At 38.0% G+C, this 17,496-nt stretch overlaps 1 protein-coding gene across 11 annotated transcripts in view; it reads left to right on the plus strand.

Moving 5' to 3' along the window:
- LOC105668862 (lachesin-like) overlaps positions 1 to 17,496 on the plus strand; it is a 201,747-nt gene that overhangs the window by 85,230 nt on the left and 99,021 nt on the right. For 10 of the 11 annotated variants that reach the window (XR_001100181.2, XR_001100182.2, XR_001100183.2 and 7 more), the window contains one exon: positions 16,689 to 16,727. The gene's annotated coding sequence lies outside the window, so the exon portion shown is untranslated. Of the gene's footprint in view, positions 1 to 15,587; positions 16,400 to 16,688; positions 16,728 to 17,496 lie in introns of those variants that run through there. The other variant, XM_012361500.2, reaches the window with a different exon arrangement.

The raw sequence follows: 17,496 nt of genomic DNA on the forward strand, positions 1-17,496 counted from the left end.
ACACTGCGCCCGTGAAATTTATACGAAGTAATCGCGCCGACGTCGAGAGCACGGCAATGTAGATTTAAATATTTAACATGGTATAAATATTTAAATCGTAAAAAAACTGTTAAATTACTAGACGAACAGCTAAAACAAGAAAATTTTTTAATGATAATAATACCGAAACAAGCATTATAAGCAAAATTATTACCACCGTCTGTTATGTATCTTTTATCACTGCATCCAGAGAATTGAGTCGACACGTGTCAGCCATTGGATTTTAATTACGACACGACGGTAGAACAATTTGTGGCAATTCAGTGGTTCTGACGACAAGGAAACCGCGTAAAAAACGATCGGGCGAATTTCGTCGACGCTCGACGTCTGTCGGTGGGTATAATTGAATTTCGGGCTAATTTGTTCGATCGCGAACACGACCTTTTGCATGCGCCCGCGTTTATTATTACGTTTGTTTCGCGTATCACGCACACGCGGGCGGCTTTGATTCAATCCGGCTGTTTCTAGTCCATCATTCTCCGACGCAATTCGTTTCGCTCCCGCTCGTGTCGATCATTTCGTCCACGCGGCCTTCCATTGTTCAGCAGTTTTCATTGAAAAAAAATATATATGTATATGTCTACCGAGGCGTTAAAATGAAAATAAGGCACGCGCAATTATTCTCCATATTCGACGAAAGAAAACCTGAAAAATTATGGTATTATTTATTCGTAAATGCACACATTAATTGTTGAAAGATATTTACTTTGATTCTTCTGTGAGTGTGCGAGTGAGAAAGAGGAAGGGTGAGAAAGAGGAAAAGCTCGCGTGAATTTCGCACATAGATTTGCAAACTGCCTCTCAAATTAAAGTTTGTCGAAATTCTCTCGGCCAGTCTCCATCTCCGATCTTTCCGGCCGATTCGGCAGCGCTTTAAAGCGTCGGTTCAGGGCGGATTAATTTTAGCCGGAAGTAACGAATTGAGAAGAGTAAAGAGAGAAAACGAGAAAGAGCAAGAGAGAGAAAGAAAGAGGAGAGTCGACGGTGCACTCGCGGCTCCGCTTTCGCGAAACGGCATTCGATGCTTTATTGGTTAACTTTATTCATTGAAATGTTACTTCCTGGCCCGCGGCCGGAACGGAACGCTGCGGAGCAATCAATGCGCCCTACCGTTGCATAGTTTGCGGATTTCGATTTCTCATACCAATGCATCCTCTTTCTCTGTTTCCCATTTTAAAACGCCACAACGAAACTGTTTCTGATCTGTTTAAAAAAATTAGAACGGCACGCTGCGGCGTGATCTTATGAGCCATTCCGAAAGCGGGTCCTTTGTGTGCTCCGCGACCTGTGCAAATTGAATTTTTGCAGACGCGATACGCCGTTCTGCGCGCAGAATCTAGCCAACGTAGGGATGCAAAAACGATTAACAGCGGCGCTTACAGCGCGGCAACAAATCTCGAATACATCTGGACCGCTTTTATTAACAACTAGCGTTTTTGATCGCGCTCTCGTAAACAGAACGCGTACAAACAGTGAGCTTACGACGATATTACAGATTTTTTTCAAAGCGTGCTCTTCTAATGTTACGGCGCTTTTGCATGGCGCAGCGATATATGTATATATTTTTTTAAGTTTAATTTTTACAAAGGTAATTATTTTATTTTTTTGTTTACGTGACTATTGTTACAGTATTGCGCGCATTGCAGTATAGAGATAATCCTAAAATGCCGGAGATGAATCCGAGTCGCGGAGAGTCAAGTGGCTTTTATCACGCGCTTTGAGTTATTGCGCTCCACAAACCCGAAGGAATACTTTCTTGATAACCATAACGCGATCCCCGCTGTGCCGTTCCTCGTATATCACGAACACCCCATCGTGTCCGCTGCACTTCGCGCGACGGAGCGTGCGTTTTCCTCCATCCTCGAGGCGATGATCAGGAAGCGAGCTACGTGCTCGACATCTTCAACGCTTCCCAGAGATTCCGGAGGATTTCACGCGCCTCGGATGGAAGTTTCAACCCTTTTCGCCCCCCTGCCCCGGCCCTTCTCACCTCGTACAGAGTCAATTCCTGTGGCGCGTGGAATTTATTTTGGCAAGCTTCTTTGCGCGCGTACTCGCGCAACGTGAGGCGATCAAAGACGAACGGCTGATACGTTTCAATGGCGTGATCGCACTTTGCGCACAATGTTTATTTCCGGTTGAACAAATTGAACAAAGTATAAATCAATTTTCTAATAGAAAATGTAGAATTTTTTTTGAAATAATAATGATGCAGATAGAATGTTTAAACCCGAATTTTATAGAACAATTTGTCTTAATTACCGTTTGCTTAATTAATTTGTCCTTTTTAGTTTTCGGATGGAACATCCTGTATTGCTATTTGCACTTTCCGGTGTATCTCTGTGGCCGGCAGATTACTAGAAATTAATCTACAATTTGTGGGATTGGCTGTCCCATTTATCTGCGTGTGGAATTTTCATTCTGCGCATCCGGCTGTATGTGTCCGTCGGGTATAACGAGTGTGCTCTATTCTCCCCCGTAAATTATAATACGCCACCGTCACTGATTGACTTCGGCTTTATGATTAATGTCCGCGTATTTGCAGTTAATTCAACGTGCACTATAGTCATATGCATTGTTGAGCGAAAATTCGAACGGCAATAAAGCCTGATTTACACGCGCTAGTAGCAGAGTCAAAATTTGGATTAAAAACCGCATATCTATTCATCTGTCTGCACACTCCGGTCATTTTAAGCATAAAGAAATAAATCGCGCGTTTACTACTCGTTTTACCGAATCGAAACAGTTTAATTCGATTTCTTGGTCTAATATTTACAGATTTACTTTATTAGTATTTTAACCGGAGTAAAATTTTTTGTGCTTAATCAATTTATCTTCTAATTTGATGTAAATGTAAACGTTATAATCTATCTATTTTTTTTTTTTAATAAAAATTATACTTGGCAATGTCTCTCTATGCGCAATGCTATTTGCATGTCAATTTCTTTCACTTGTTGCTACTTATTTTTTGAAACAAATATTGGTGCACTTTGAAATATTGGAAATTATTTCTAGCATGTGTAAATTGCGCTTGAGCTCCACCAATCCTGGCAGTGCAATATATCCGAAATATGGCGGTGAATGCAAACCAATACACTTCAGCGGCGTAAGTTATTGCTACGATAACCGATCAGCGTTGAGGCGATGAAAATTCGTTGGCTATTTTTGCCCAACCAAGTCATTCAATGAATTTTATGTCAAAACGTAATTACTCGTATTAATAGCAGTCGTTTCTATTTTCATTTTGTGTTCCACATAATTCTGCGATTTGCATTTTGCATTAGGATGCGCCGCATTGGATTAATTTAGAATTAAGTGACATTCAGTGAATAAATAATTTAAAGAAAAGTGAGAATATTTGCAGTGAGGACATTATAGGATTTCTTTTTTTATCGCTTGCGAGAAATAAGAAATGTAGGGTAAATGTATTATTTTCATGAATTTTAGAAATGTTTACAAAGCAGTTATAGATAGGAAATATATATATTTTTGCATTCATAACGATATTCCTTCATTGACGTCGTTCAAGCGTGCTAATTAGGGGATTTCTCTTTTGAGAATTGACGTAGAAAGAAGTATGAGAAAAATGCTGATCGCATTGCACGGCGCACGCGGAACGAATCGATTGGATTTATCTCGTTATTCGAGACTCGCATCGGGCATTACCTCTAGGAATCGAGCCGCGGGGATAAAATAATGAGACTATTGATCCAATCGTGTCGAATTTTACTACTACGTATCGGGAAAGTGATAGAGAATCGCTGTTTCCCGACTTCCCGATTTCATCTGCAAATATTGTTTTATTACAGGAATAGTTCTTCGCTTTGTTACGTTTCGATATGGTATTTCCATTTCAATTTGTATTCGCACGAGAAACAAGCATTAATTCTAATTTCCATATATGTGGTGCGTGGAGATACGTGCGCGGAAATACTATAATGCTATCAAGAAAAGGATATTTATCAGATACATTTGATTCATGACTGTTAAAAAAAAAATATTCAAGATATTTAATAGATAGAATTTTATACAAATATCGGCAGAGGAATTATAAAATTTGTAAGTAGCGTTATATACGGAATAGCCGAATTTTATAAATAATTCAGGCTAATGATTTTAAATTCAGGCAGGAGTTGTGTTACGAATGCACAAATGAATCGACGGAGCGATACACTTAGATTAAATTTCCACTCGAGGAAATCACTCGCGCTCCCTCCCTTTGCTATGCCTACGATTTCGCGTCACGTAGCGCCGTCGCATTAATCCCGCGAATCGAGCATTGCCTACATGGCAGAGTCCGCATTACCCAGGCAACCCTATCGCGTCACGCGCACCCTTATACCCGCAGCATTACTTACAACGGTATCGATGCCTACTACACCCGCCTGCCCCGCTGACGTCTCTGTGCCGCCGGGCGGAAAGGGAGGGAAATGGTCGGCAGATGGATCCAGCGGATTCGCTCGAGCTGATCACAGCCGAATCGGAGATGAAGAGCAGAGAGGAGGAGAGAAATCGTCGTGTTGTGTAGCGTTACGGTGGATTTCGGTTGCGCGCGGGAGGTAGGAAGTTGCGGACCGGAGGACAGAGAGAGCGAGAGAGTGAATGCGCAGACAGCCTCCAGGGGGGTAGCAGCGGGGTCCGCGGGGTAACAGGTCGGATGTCCGGCAGTCCGTCACCAGCTATCCCCCGGTATCTCCGGCGTGGCCCGCCGCGACCGGCCCGCGGCCATATCGCTCGGCTACATAACAAGTCCTGAATATGCATATATTCGATGCTATAGAACACTAGGGCCAGGCTTGCACCTAAGAGCTTGCGCGCCCGCAATTTCTCGTATTTATTGCGTCAGGCCCTACGATGATGATACATTAATTTTGATAGTTGCTCCGGAAAGCTTTTCGCGGCGAGTGAGTGCGGTTCTGGCGCGCAGGAGCGCCGATTAATATTCACGGTGTTTGAAAATTAATCGAAAATCAATTGCAAAAACGGAGGATGCCGATAAATTCTTATTATCGTTATTTACGCGTAAGAAATCCAAGGGTATCACATTATACACGTAATGCAATCGTCAATGGATGGATGAAAATTATATAATTTTTTTTTTTTTTTTTAGATATATCGCGAGTTTTAAAATTTTTTCTGTTATTCATACGAGATGTACACAACACAGAGACCATTTGTAATCCCTTGGGTGATGTATCCTGAGGCAGCTGTTTCCTTGCTTGCCTCTCTGAAATCGTCCATGAATACCTTCACCCTCGACCCCGACACGCCCGCGCACATGTAAACGCGTTTAACGCGCGCGCAACATCCAAATGGAAATTCTTCAAGCTGTAATCCTCGACGGTTTCGAAGTTAAAACAAATCTGCGAAAGTTAAAGAGAAATTCAAGTTACTTTTTTTTCGTGAAAAAAGAATGGATCATTTATCGTACATTTCATCTACATATCTACTCTTTCCACTTTTTTTGAATTAAAAATTTGTCTCACAAATCGGAATGAAATGAATTTTATCTTAATTATGGTCATGATTATGTCACGTAAATTATTTTTGCGTTTGACAATTAAGGTGATTGAAATCCCAGCCATCAAAAAGAGGATTGTCCCGTGCAGCCACATAGATTTATATGCATATCCCCCTCGCGCATACATACACATACTGTTAGATATCAACCCCTGTACAAACACGTGGTCACGCGCGTGCAAACTCGCCCCTTCGTCCCTTTTCCCCTTTCCTCACTCTCTCTCTCTCTCTCTGTCACGCCTCTGTCTCTCTCCATCCATTTGGCCATCGTCGAAGCACCATTGACGCCAGTTCACTGCCTGCCAGCGCACGGATTTATGGCAATGTATATGCCGGTCGCTCGTATATTCGTGGATTTTGACGTATCGCGTACATTAGGGAAATTCTAATTACCTGGCTCACTCTCCCCCGCCCCGCTCGCGTCCCCTTACACACGCACACTATCTCCGAGAACGCGCAGAGCTTCCTACGGTAAAGGAAATACGGTGGCCTGGTGCCGACCAATGGGGCTGTCCTTCGCGCTCTATTGACGTTCCGTCTCTCTGCCTTCCGACCTATCTATCTTCCGTCGACCCTGCCTTCCGGTATCTCCTTTCGCAGCGCGCGCTGTCTAGCGCTCTAGTGCAATCGGCTCTAGCGCCAGGGTTACCGTGCCGGCTCTGTGCCGGCTCTGTGCCGGCTCTTTGATGAAACGAACAGATCAACCCTCTCTCATTCTCTGTATTCTCCCGTGCGTGTTCTTCGCCTTGCTTTCGCAGACAGCATCTCGTCCTGTCTTAGCTCGCTTTCAATGCACCGTAAAATCGGGATTAGATTGCTATATAGCAACGGCAACTCCGTTTCGAAATACAGAAATATTTTAGCATCGACCAGTCGAGAAAATTAATCGGAATCTAGCGAGTTATAATCGATACATGTTAAGCTAGAAATGTTAAATCTGCAAATATATTAATTTTATCTGAAATTCGGTAACGTAAGATATTTGATCTTATCATTTGTAATTATCTATCTTGAAATAGTGATTAACTTAAGTGTACAATTATAGAGTGACTTTCATCATTTTCTTACCACTTTTAATCACTTGTCGTAATTACTGCGATCGACCCCTATTTAGAACGCGCTCGACACTCGCAGACGATTGTCAATTCAAAGACTATCGCACTAGCAGCTAAATGTGATATTTCGTACAGTTCATGGCGCCTCATAATACCGTCGGCGGTGTTTGAGTTTCGTTAATCCAGTGACTATCAAAATAGCGGTGTGATTGACCCGCGTAATGCGGCTAATTTTGCGTGTCGAGTTCGGCCGTCCGACAGTCGAATGAAAATTCGAATGCCGCCGCACCAATAGGATTTAATGGGGCCGCGGCCGATCTCGTTGGCGGATGGCATCAAAATGCGGGCGGAAGTGAATAGCTACGATCTAATGTATCCCGCGCAATCGTTTGTGCCGATCGAATGCCGACGATACAATCAGTTCCCGTCGGAATGCCGGTAATACGTATAGACATCGCCTGCCTATTCTAATAGCGCGCTAATCAAATTCCTTTTCGCCGACATAAACTCGAGACAGTCTGCAAAAACGAATGAAAAATAGTGATCTTATTAATGTATTTATATCGAAATTTTTTAAAATTATTATAAAATATGGTTATAACATATTTTAAAAATGAAAATTCCACATGAAACTTTTTCACACAAAGAAGAATAAAAATCTGATAAAGTTTCTTTGTAACATAATTATTTTTACATATTTTATATGCATATATTAAAGAAGAACTCTGATAGTCGGAAGTGTCAGTATTGCAATCGATTCTCTTCTCTTATCAGTGAAAAAAAGATATACTGCAGTTATATTTCAATTAAATACTTTTCGCTCGTTGCGCGAACGCATTATCCTGAGTGTAACGCAGTAAGCTTGCCTTTGAGCGAATTGCATACATTCGTAGAGCTGCCAAAATCGACGAGAGTGTATGGAGAGTGTGAGTTCCCGAATCTCTCTGTTGCGCTGCGGAACGAATGGGTGGTCGATCGTTTCGCCACGCGAGCATATTTTATCACGTAAAATCGTCGCTGCGGTTTCTCTAAAAGTGCTATTAGCGAGCCGCAAAGTGCCATCCTAACGGGCCCTAGTAAGTTTGTCGAACGACTATAATTTACGGCACATTTGTCCGCCTCGGAACCATGACGCGTTGCGACAGAAGTGCATGATTTTGGAGAAGGAACAGACTCGTTCTAAAGGAAGTGCTTTACATTCGAGTTAGCGTGTGTCTATTTAACAATAATAACAATAATTTAATAATAAGCTTCTAGAAAATATGGTAACATTTAAATATCTTTTTACTAAAATCTTGTAATTTTTTACATCACTTTTTAAGACTATATTATTTCCTTTTGCTTTTAGCGAAATGTAATGAAAATTAAATATATTAATCTAATAATAAGTATACACAAGTCCATAATATTGTAATGTTACATTAATAATGGAGATCTTTTCGGTCGCTTCCTTGGCTCCATTCGCCACTTCGTGCCATGCAAATGTGATATCACGGCTCTGTTAGCGGCTTTGAATACGAGCCCGTCGTTGTACGCGATGATGATTACGTGTAATACAACGAGTATCAAATTGGGAGAACGTCACGCTGTGCTTCGAAACGCGAAGGCAATTGTTCGCAATTGCACCGACGGTACCTTAATTTTGCGTTAAATGCACTGATTGCGTTAACAAGTACTTGGTGAAAGTATTGATTGAAGTCGATGTTATAAATATATTTGTTATTATATTTTTTTTTGCGCAATAATTACTCTTGAAGATGTGCATTGACAGGTGATTATTTTTTGATTAATTTTTTTGCAATAGTATTTCTGAATTTTATATACTAAAATCTCGTATAAATACTTCTCGCATTATGTTCTTTCAATCGTTTACATGAATTTTTTCAGTTTCGGTTTATAACTCACGATCGCTATTAATTCTGTGTGTGTCCGGACGAAACGCTGGAAAGTTTCTTCCACATCTTACAATTAGTCCTTTTATTTCGGTTCGTTCTGTGTACTTTCACCACGGATTCCCCGCGTATGCATTTTATCGCGCGGAATCGCGCCGGCCGCAGTTTCCGCAGGAGTGCCATTAGTGGGCCGCGGAGGATCGTCGGTGTTCGCCTGCGGGGCTTTGCCATTGCGATTCTGAAAACTTGAACGATAGCAATAACAGTTTGCTGAAGCTACTGAACTCGCCGAATGGTCCCTTGTGGATGCGAGCAAATCGGCCAGCGAGATTGGCGAAATAAATCGCCGGCGAGTTTATTTTCACTGTTTCAAACAACCGTGGTCCCTTAAGTAATCGACCCGCTGGAAATTAAACGATAGGTGTCTTCGAAATAACCTGTTGAATGAATAAAACGGGCAGACACAAAAATATCTTTAATCTCATGAACGAAATTAATTCACTGAATTCTGCGTTACAATGTTGCGTTGTAGTGTAATTTGAAATATGATATACAAAATCTTTTATCATACAAGAACTAAGAAGGCACACTTAAAAGTTATCGAAAACAGCACTTTTGTCACAGTATTTGAAGTGGTTAATAATATACATAGTTTGCAGCAGCATGTTAAGCAGCTTTCAGTTACCATATTACGGAGTACAGTTTATAATCCGTGGAAGCACTATGGCGCATCTCGTCGATCAAAATGGTAAATCAACGAATCACGACGAGATCTTACTCTCATGATGATAACGCATTCAGGCATATGCGTATCTCGCTAATATCTCGCTTCGCTGGCACATTCTGCATTACGCATGATGTATCATACTAAACTGAATAACTCATTACGAATAATGAGGAGTGAAAATTATTTTTAAATCGAAGCGGCAAGAAAATTTTAAGAATGAGCTTTATGAATTATTAATAAGATATATAAATTATAAGAACAATTACTGTTTATTGGTGTGAAAATTTGGAGACAATTGATTTTAATAATATCAGTAACTAATAAATCTTATCGAATCTATTCTCGATAATAGATCTACATGCACTCTAGATAAGAGAAGCAATTTTCTATGAAATAAATTGCTGAACATTTTATATTGCTGCACAATAATAGCGCATTAATGTACGTGAAAATACCTCGTGCGAGAAAGAACTCGTGCTCTTTGCTTTATCACTTTCCAAATGTCACTATTCGTCCCGTCATATGAACTCATTTATACATCGGAGTCTTTTTTTTGCACGAAACTGTGCTTTAAAATGCACTGCTCGCGCGTGATCGATTTATTCAGCCATCAATTAATATGGGATTGTTCAAGAAAAATCGGACACGTAACGTATCGTTGATATTGAGAATCAGTCGCCTCGTTCGTGAGTTTAGCTCCAACGAGAAGATTATTAACTCGGTTCTTCGCGAAATGGTCACGTATCGACGTGGAAAAACCTTAAATAAACGCGTCGCGTCTTATACTTAGTGCCTTAATAAGATAAATTAATCAACGGATCTTGTAAATGCTCTCTGCGCTGATAATCGTTCATCAAATAAATGGTAATTCAAGAATACGAGAATTAAACATTTAAACATCCGTCTCAGTATAGCAAGTATAAATAACGAAATATCTTTAATAGTAATTAAAGCATTAAATTGTACTGATATATGTCTGGAACATTTCCGCGAAGCGTTCGTCTTCTTCTTCTAAACAAGATCTGTCTGCTCCTTGTTACAATTTCTCTTTTCTCATTTACTCTCGGAGCGTATTCTGCTCAACAGGGCGTGAGCACGTTAATCAGTGGTACGTTATTCGTCCCCGCTTGGGCATCGTCGTTACAACGGAGCGGAGTCGAAAACCGCACGGAGTCGCAACGAACTATCGATCGCGGCATTGGCAAGACGATCACGTAGCCAGCGAATTTATTCGTCTACAACGAAGCGCGCGCGAATTCAGTGGTCATAACATTATCATATCGTTATTTTCTAATATCTCTGATAAAAGTAGAATATATTATTATGAAACATATTATTATTTCTGGTTACAAGTGAATGCTTACTTAAACTTTATTTAAAAATTCACGAAACTGATGAATTACGAAAAATCGAGAATATCATATCTCGCTTGCTTATACTCTTATTGTATAAACAACATAAGTAACTATTTATTATAGTAATATTTTCTTTTCTTACTTTCAGTCTTTCACAAATTGTAATCTATCTCGTAATTTTATAAGTTTTACGTAATTTTATATTATTTTTATTCCTTTCGGAAGTACCGCACCATATGATCGTATAAAATCAATATTATCTCCAGCTATTACTTTCTTATTTTATTACACGTTTATATTCTCTGCAATCACAAGAGGAGAATGGAAAAGACAGTTTTCTTTCACCGTCTCTTCTGTTGTCGTTCTTGAGTCTCGTGAAGAGTTAATCGCCCGAGTAAAGATTCGTACGCCAAGTGCCGTCGTTTAACGCGAATGATCTTGCGAAAACGACGAGATGGTTCTCACGATTATATACGTCGTAGACAGACTGTGCGGAGATATTTCCGGCGTATTACTGTCTGCTGGTTTCCCCGCGGTGGAACCGCTCGGGTGATACCGATGACGCTGAATGTCCCGCGTCTATAAAGTGCGTTCGACATTCACTTCGAATTCCGCGGATACGCCGCGGGCAGTTAAGCATCGCTTTCAATTTTGTAACGCGACAGTAACGCGGGGATAAAAGATTGTACTACATATTGCGAGGGACGCGATTTGATATTTTTCAGCTAATCTCCACGATTGATGTATGACAGTGATTTCATTCGCAAGCCAATATTATTCTCGTTTTTTGCTCATCTTGCGTTCTCATCGGCAAGTGAATAAAATTCAAAGATGAATCAGAAAAGTTAAATATTACAAATTACAATAATTAATTAATGACAGCTGACATTTTTTGGTCAGAATTAGATATTGAAATATGATTTTCCGAAATTAAAATATTATACACTCGACATTCATTGACTCTTTGATCGATTTTATAAGTCAATTATTGCATTTTGATATCTCCATACTGATCTCTTTAATCGAATGGACTTAAGACATTGGTGCAACGGAATTGTAATTTATTAAAGTTCACGGATTAATGCGACGACCAAGTTGCAAGCGAGAATATCGAGAATAACTTTGCTTGTAATCGGATTAATTAAACGCGCGATGGTGGTTCATCGAAATGCGAAGTAGTCAGCGGACATAAACGAAAGCCGATCTGGTTTCTCTCGTTGCTTCGCAGCGAAATTTGCTCGCAAGGTACTGTGCCGTGCATAAAAGCCCTTACTTTCCCAGCGATCAATTATACAAAGCGCTTAGCGAATTAAGCTTGGCGAATTTTTGGCGAATAAGATGCACAAGAAATGGTTACATTAATTAACATTAATCGCACGGTTGAACGCGAAACGGAAAATTATCTCGTTAATATCTTACCTTGTTAATATTCCTCTTTGCGTGGTCTCTCTTGATTTAATCGTACATTCTCTTCTTCTCGTAGAACTGATATTAACACAAGTGAAGAAACCGCTAAACAGGTTTAATTAAGCCGGCATTCATTTAGTTCTTGACGCAACATAATGAAGAAAGTAAAACATAGTTAAGAATATAATGAAAAAAGAATTCATTGTCTTTTTCAGACAAGAAAAACATTATTTTTTTATTCTTATGTTTATTTCAAGAATTCAGCATTATAATATTATGATTTTCAATATCGATGACATATGTTTGAAATTAATGACTGAAATATTTTTACTGATCAGATTTAAATTTAGATTCTCCTTGGATTGTTATTGCTGTCGATATTATTAATTATTGAAGCTTCGCACAGTTTTATATTTAACTTAAGGAAATGTGCTATATGTATATAATTATCGGTTTTAGTTATACAAATTCTCCATATAATTTTTCAAATTTAGAAATACGTACATTGCAATTCAATTGTTTATTATAATTTGATTTTTGTTTTAAAATTGAAAATTGTTAATAATTTGTACACTACTTCTGTTATTTTAAAATAGCTTTCCAATCTAATATCGATTCAAGTAAGAACGATGGGTACAATTTTAACATTCTCCGTGTATTAATATTTTGAATGTTAAATGCACGGAAAATAAACTTTAATCTCAAATTTTTAGAACAAATTTTAGAAATTTTAGAAGTTTTGGAAGAACTGAGGAACAAGTTTTAAAGGATATTAAGGAATTTGAGAAATTCTTTGATTTAAATAATTGAGCATTTATTAATAATTCAGGTAATAGTCGGAAGAGGGAACGACCTCGTGTTTTGAAAAATTTAAGTTTTTATGTTAATCTACGGAATACTTGAAAGTAACTGCAACTCTAGTAACTTTTATCGAAATTATAATTATTTTTCCAAATATTTTGCAAAATAAAAAAAATTCTAAGCGCGCCCTTTTCAACGCAGCTTCAATTAGTCATTGCATTCACCTCTATTTTTTTCATTATTCAATTATTCGATGGTTTTAAATTCTGTAAAAATATGTATTTGTAACAGTATCAATGTTGAAAGAGATTAATCCAAAGCTTTTGAAAGCTATCATCGAAATGATGACAGTTATCGAGATTCGTCGAAAACAAAAATATCGATATTTAGATTAAATGTATACTCCATTCAATCGATGTCATGTGATATTAAATTTTCATTGGAAAACGATTTTGGCGCCAATCAAGGCTAAACGTTTAACTAACAATCGGTAAGCGCATTTTATTTTTCTTAGATCGCGAAAACGAATACTCATACTTTTCATTTTTATTTTTTATCCTTTATTTTCCCATCTTGGTTACGTGGATTTAGAGATATATCCAAGATTCAACAATTCCAAATGAGATGAACATTTCAGACGGAAAGGTGGAAAGGAGGAGAGAGAGAGATAGAAAGAGAGAGAAAGAGATCGGCGGTGCGCCTAAGCTTTCTCATTGCCGAGAGGAGTTAGCTTTTCTCAGATCCCTTCAGTGATACTTGCTTGAAGGACCAGTTGCTCAGTAGATTGGTTCCTTGGTTTAAGAGGTGTATCAGGACAATGGAGAAAGAGAGAAATAGAGGAAAGGAGAACCGATATGTCGTTCCTTTTATCCCTGTAAGCCAAATGTAAATGAACTATCTAAAGAATGACTTTCAGCGAGCGTTATATCTCAACAATCTGCTTAGTGTTATTTTGTCTCTCTACTCAACTGTTAAGAAATTCGCCATTGATATACCAATAGTTCAGTAATTTAATTGAGACAAGTAAGAATTATTTTGGACGAGTGTTGCCAACAAACACACTATTTTGAAGATTTCACAATGTGTGAAATTAGTGAATTTTCACCGGCAGTAAATATTCCCAGCATTTATTCACTCCAGTTTTCTTAGATCGTGATACGACGCGAAAATGAGATGAGATAGGCATAATATCGTCGCATGTGAAAAAAATAAGATTTTCACGATGCGGCGTTAGCATAAAAAATAGGGGATGCAGGTGGATCAAAGCGTCACGTAATAATCTTGCGAATAACGGCGTGAAAGATCACAGTCTTTTAAATAAAGTTTCCAATAGTTTGTAAAACAGAATGCCAGTTATGATATTTTATTTTATGGTATCTTATCGATGTCTTAACAATCGTTGACACGCTACTTTTATTATTTACGAGTTCCATGTTGTTTGTTGGTCCGTTATTTTCGTTAGCGATGTTCGTTTCAGAGATGCGAAAAGAAGGAGAGAATCGGCGTGAGCGCGGGCAACGTTTAATACGAAAATTTTTCTCTCGGAAATTTAGCCGGATTATGGGAATTATACATCCTCGAGGTAGAGCGCGACTTAATCCGTATGAAACACGATGGCAGACCGGGATTAAACGTCCCAAGTATTCTGGCGCCGCTGTCACACGCGCCGGCATGAAATTCTGAGATTTTTTCCGGAAAACGCGCGTCTCTCTTCCGAATTACTTTTCCCTTGGTTCTAAAAATTGTTGCTCTCTTGGCTCTAAAAATTGTACGCAGTTCCTCGAGCATGCGTGTGTCACTTGATTTAACTTTGCTTTCTTTCTGTTTATTTCATGTTGCTGTATGTGTTATGTGCAAATATACATATACATAAATTATTTAAGAGAAACAATAACTTGAGATTAAAGTCAATAAAACGTACGTCGAATAAAATTGGCGTGTTAGAATGTTATTGAAATAACTTTCTATTATAAAAATACGAGAACTAAAATAGAATGTCTGAATATTTTCCTTTAACAATTAAATTAAAATAAAATTCACAATTATCGAAAACAATCGCAGATAAATACGATTAAAGTTTGAACGCTTATGAATGTCGTGTTTGATAAACTTGCACATTTGGAGAATATATCGTTCGCCGTAAAAATGGTGCACCAGGCGTGCGCCTGTTTTTCACGGATATTCCGACTTGCAGTTTATAGTGGTCACGTAGTTCAAAGTATTCGAGCAATGTTTGCGGCAGCGTTCTACGTTCTCGAATGTATTTTCACGGATGGTAAAAGTGGCGGGAGTAAATATACAGCGGGGCTTTTTATTACCACCTTGAGAAAGCAATGCACGTTGGTATATCTGTGTTCTGTTAGCGGTGTTGTTTTATGAAATATTGTAACCGAATGCCGGTAATGAATTCCATTTCTCAGAGTTTTATACGCGATACTTAAAACTTAAAACAAAATATCGTCTTTTGAAGAAGTGAATTTCATGCATTGCGAAGAAATAGAAAAGTTATACTTTCTTTGCCGTTCACGGACAAAAGGCTGAAATATTAATTCAATGAATACACATATATGTAAAAAACGAGAAAAAAGTGAATATTAGAAGAAAAAATATTTGAATTTAATTGTAATTGTGTATGTGTGTTATCATGATTATATATTTATTTAAATAATAAACAAGTAATTGTGTTCATTAGCTACGATATAGCAATTTATGCCATTTCTCCGCTGTTAGATTAATTCTGTCTTATTATTAAATTGCTTTGCATTAGCGTTCGCACGTTGTACGTTCCAAATCGACGCGTCATGAGGGTAGCTCACGCAGCGTGCGAGAGGGTGTTCCATGCTCGTTGTTTTTTCAGCACGTCTGTCAGTTCGAAACGTGCGAATATTCTCTCTCTCTCTCTCTTTCTCTCTCTCTCTATCTGTTTGATTATTCGCATATTTTATACTGATTAAAAGCACATAATGAGTACGAATTTTTGCCGGGAGTATCAATTAAAAAGATGGGCGATTACCGGCAGAATGTATTATCGCTGATCGTTTCTGAGTGGCGTTTTGTTGATCATCTAGTGAAACTTTGCATTGAAATATATTATAAAATCTCAAATATGTTCAAAAGAATCAAAGCACGGTGTATTTTTTGTTGCATTTTTTGTTGCAAGTTTAGCTCGTTGAAATTCGAGGAAATAGATTGTTGCTTGTGCGCGTGTTCGTACGACCTTTGTTATCTTTGTCACTCTTATTAGATAGCTTATTTTGATCGCTCGTCTTGTTCGTTCAAAGTACAGTATTGAGCGAACCGCGGAACGGGTAGGATCACAATAATCGTGTCGAATGATTATTGTGTATGTGTTTACGACGCAAAATACGTTTTACTTCGTGTTTACGTTTCGTATATCGTGGCGTGTCAATCTGATTGTTCGTGTTTCTGCTCGTAATTTTTACATTTTTTTCGAAAGTGAAAATACGGGTTCTTGCATTTTATGAACGTAATTAACAATAAGTGCAGGTTTTCGGTATTTATCACTTCTGCAATAGAGCCGATGCAAAATAATCTTCGTAAAGCGGAATCCGCACCGGGAAACAAACTGCAATATTCTAGCGGGTGAGCGCAATTATTTATTTGCTATTTAAATATATACGTAATTATAATATTACGCATGTAATAGCAATTTGATTTATTAAACATTTATTAAAAGATATTTTAAAATGTTTATTAAAATATTTATTAAATGTTTGTAAAAAATATTAAAATATCTATCTATTCACGCAATTTATTGCGTATAATTATGTACACTTCATCAACATGAAAATAATTATATTCCACATAATAATTGTATATAAATTGTATATAAATGTATAACAATTTATAATAATTAAAATTAATGTTTCAGGTGCAGCTGAAGGCGTACTTAGCTAGGGTACAACGACCGGTAAGTACATAAAATATTGATATAATTTATTCGTCTTTTATCCGCCGATAATTAATCCGTTCACGAACGATGATGAGTGATAGTTACGATAAAGATACGTTTTTTGATATCGGTGCATTTTTTGTTTATTTGCAAGCTAAGTGTTTTAAAATATCTCCTTGTCTCCCAAAGTAAAAGTTTAATGAAACAGAACGATATCTTTTTATTTTAATTTACACGTAATTTAAATGTCTGTCATGCGGATAAATATCGCGTAGCACATCACATTTTTCTTTACGGTTGAAAGGGAATTTGCCACAAGTCTGTAAAAAGATTGCCGAAGATTTTATCGGCGCGCTCGCTCATTCGAGGAAGAAAACGTTCATCTTTCTTTTCCTCAGAATTCTCGCGATTTCTGCTCGATCGTTCGCAGGCACTAACTTATCAGAAGTAGCCAATCTAGCGAATAACTGGCTTTCGAATCAAGTATTGCTACCGACACGGTCTCGGCAAACCTTGTTCCTGTCGACAAGAAACGAAATCCATTACACGTAACGTCGATAGACTTGAAGTGATGTATAACTACTTCATTTGCAATGCGATCCTCACCGAATTTTTCAACATTTTGGCTTTATTTTAATTTCAACATTCTGACTTTATCTTTTCTTTATGTAATAAAAGTCGTATAGAAATTATAGCATAGCATAATTTTTTAATTATTTGTAACATCATTTTTTAAAACGTTCATAACAGTACATAAATTTATAATTACTATATATTAAAAAAACTA

This window comes from Linepithema humile, chromosome 2, assembly GCF_040581485.1.
Source record: "Linepithema humile isolate Giens D197 chromosome 2, Lhum_UNIL_v1.0, whole genome shotgun sequence".
Taxonomy (NCBI): Eukaryota; Metazoa; Arthropoda; class Insecta; order Hymenoptera; family Formicidae; genus Linepithema; species Linepithema humile.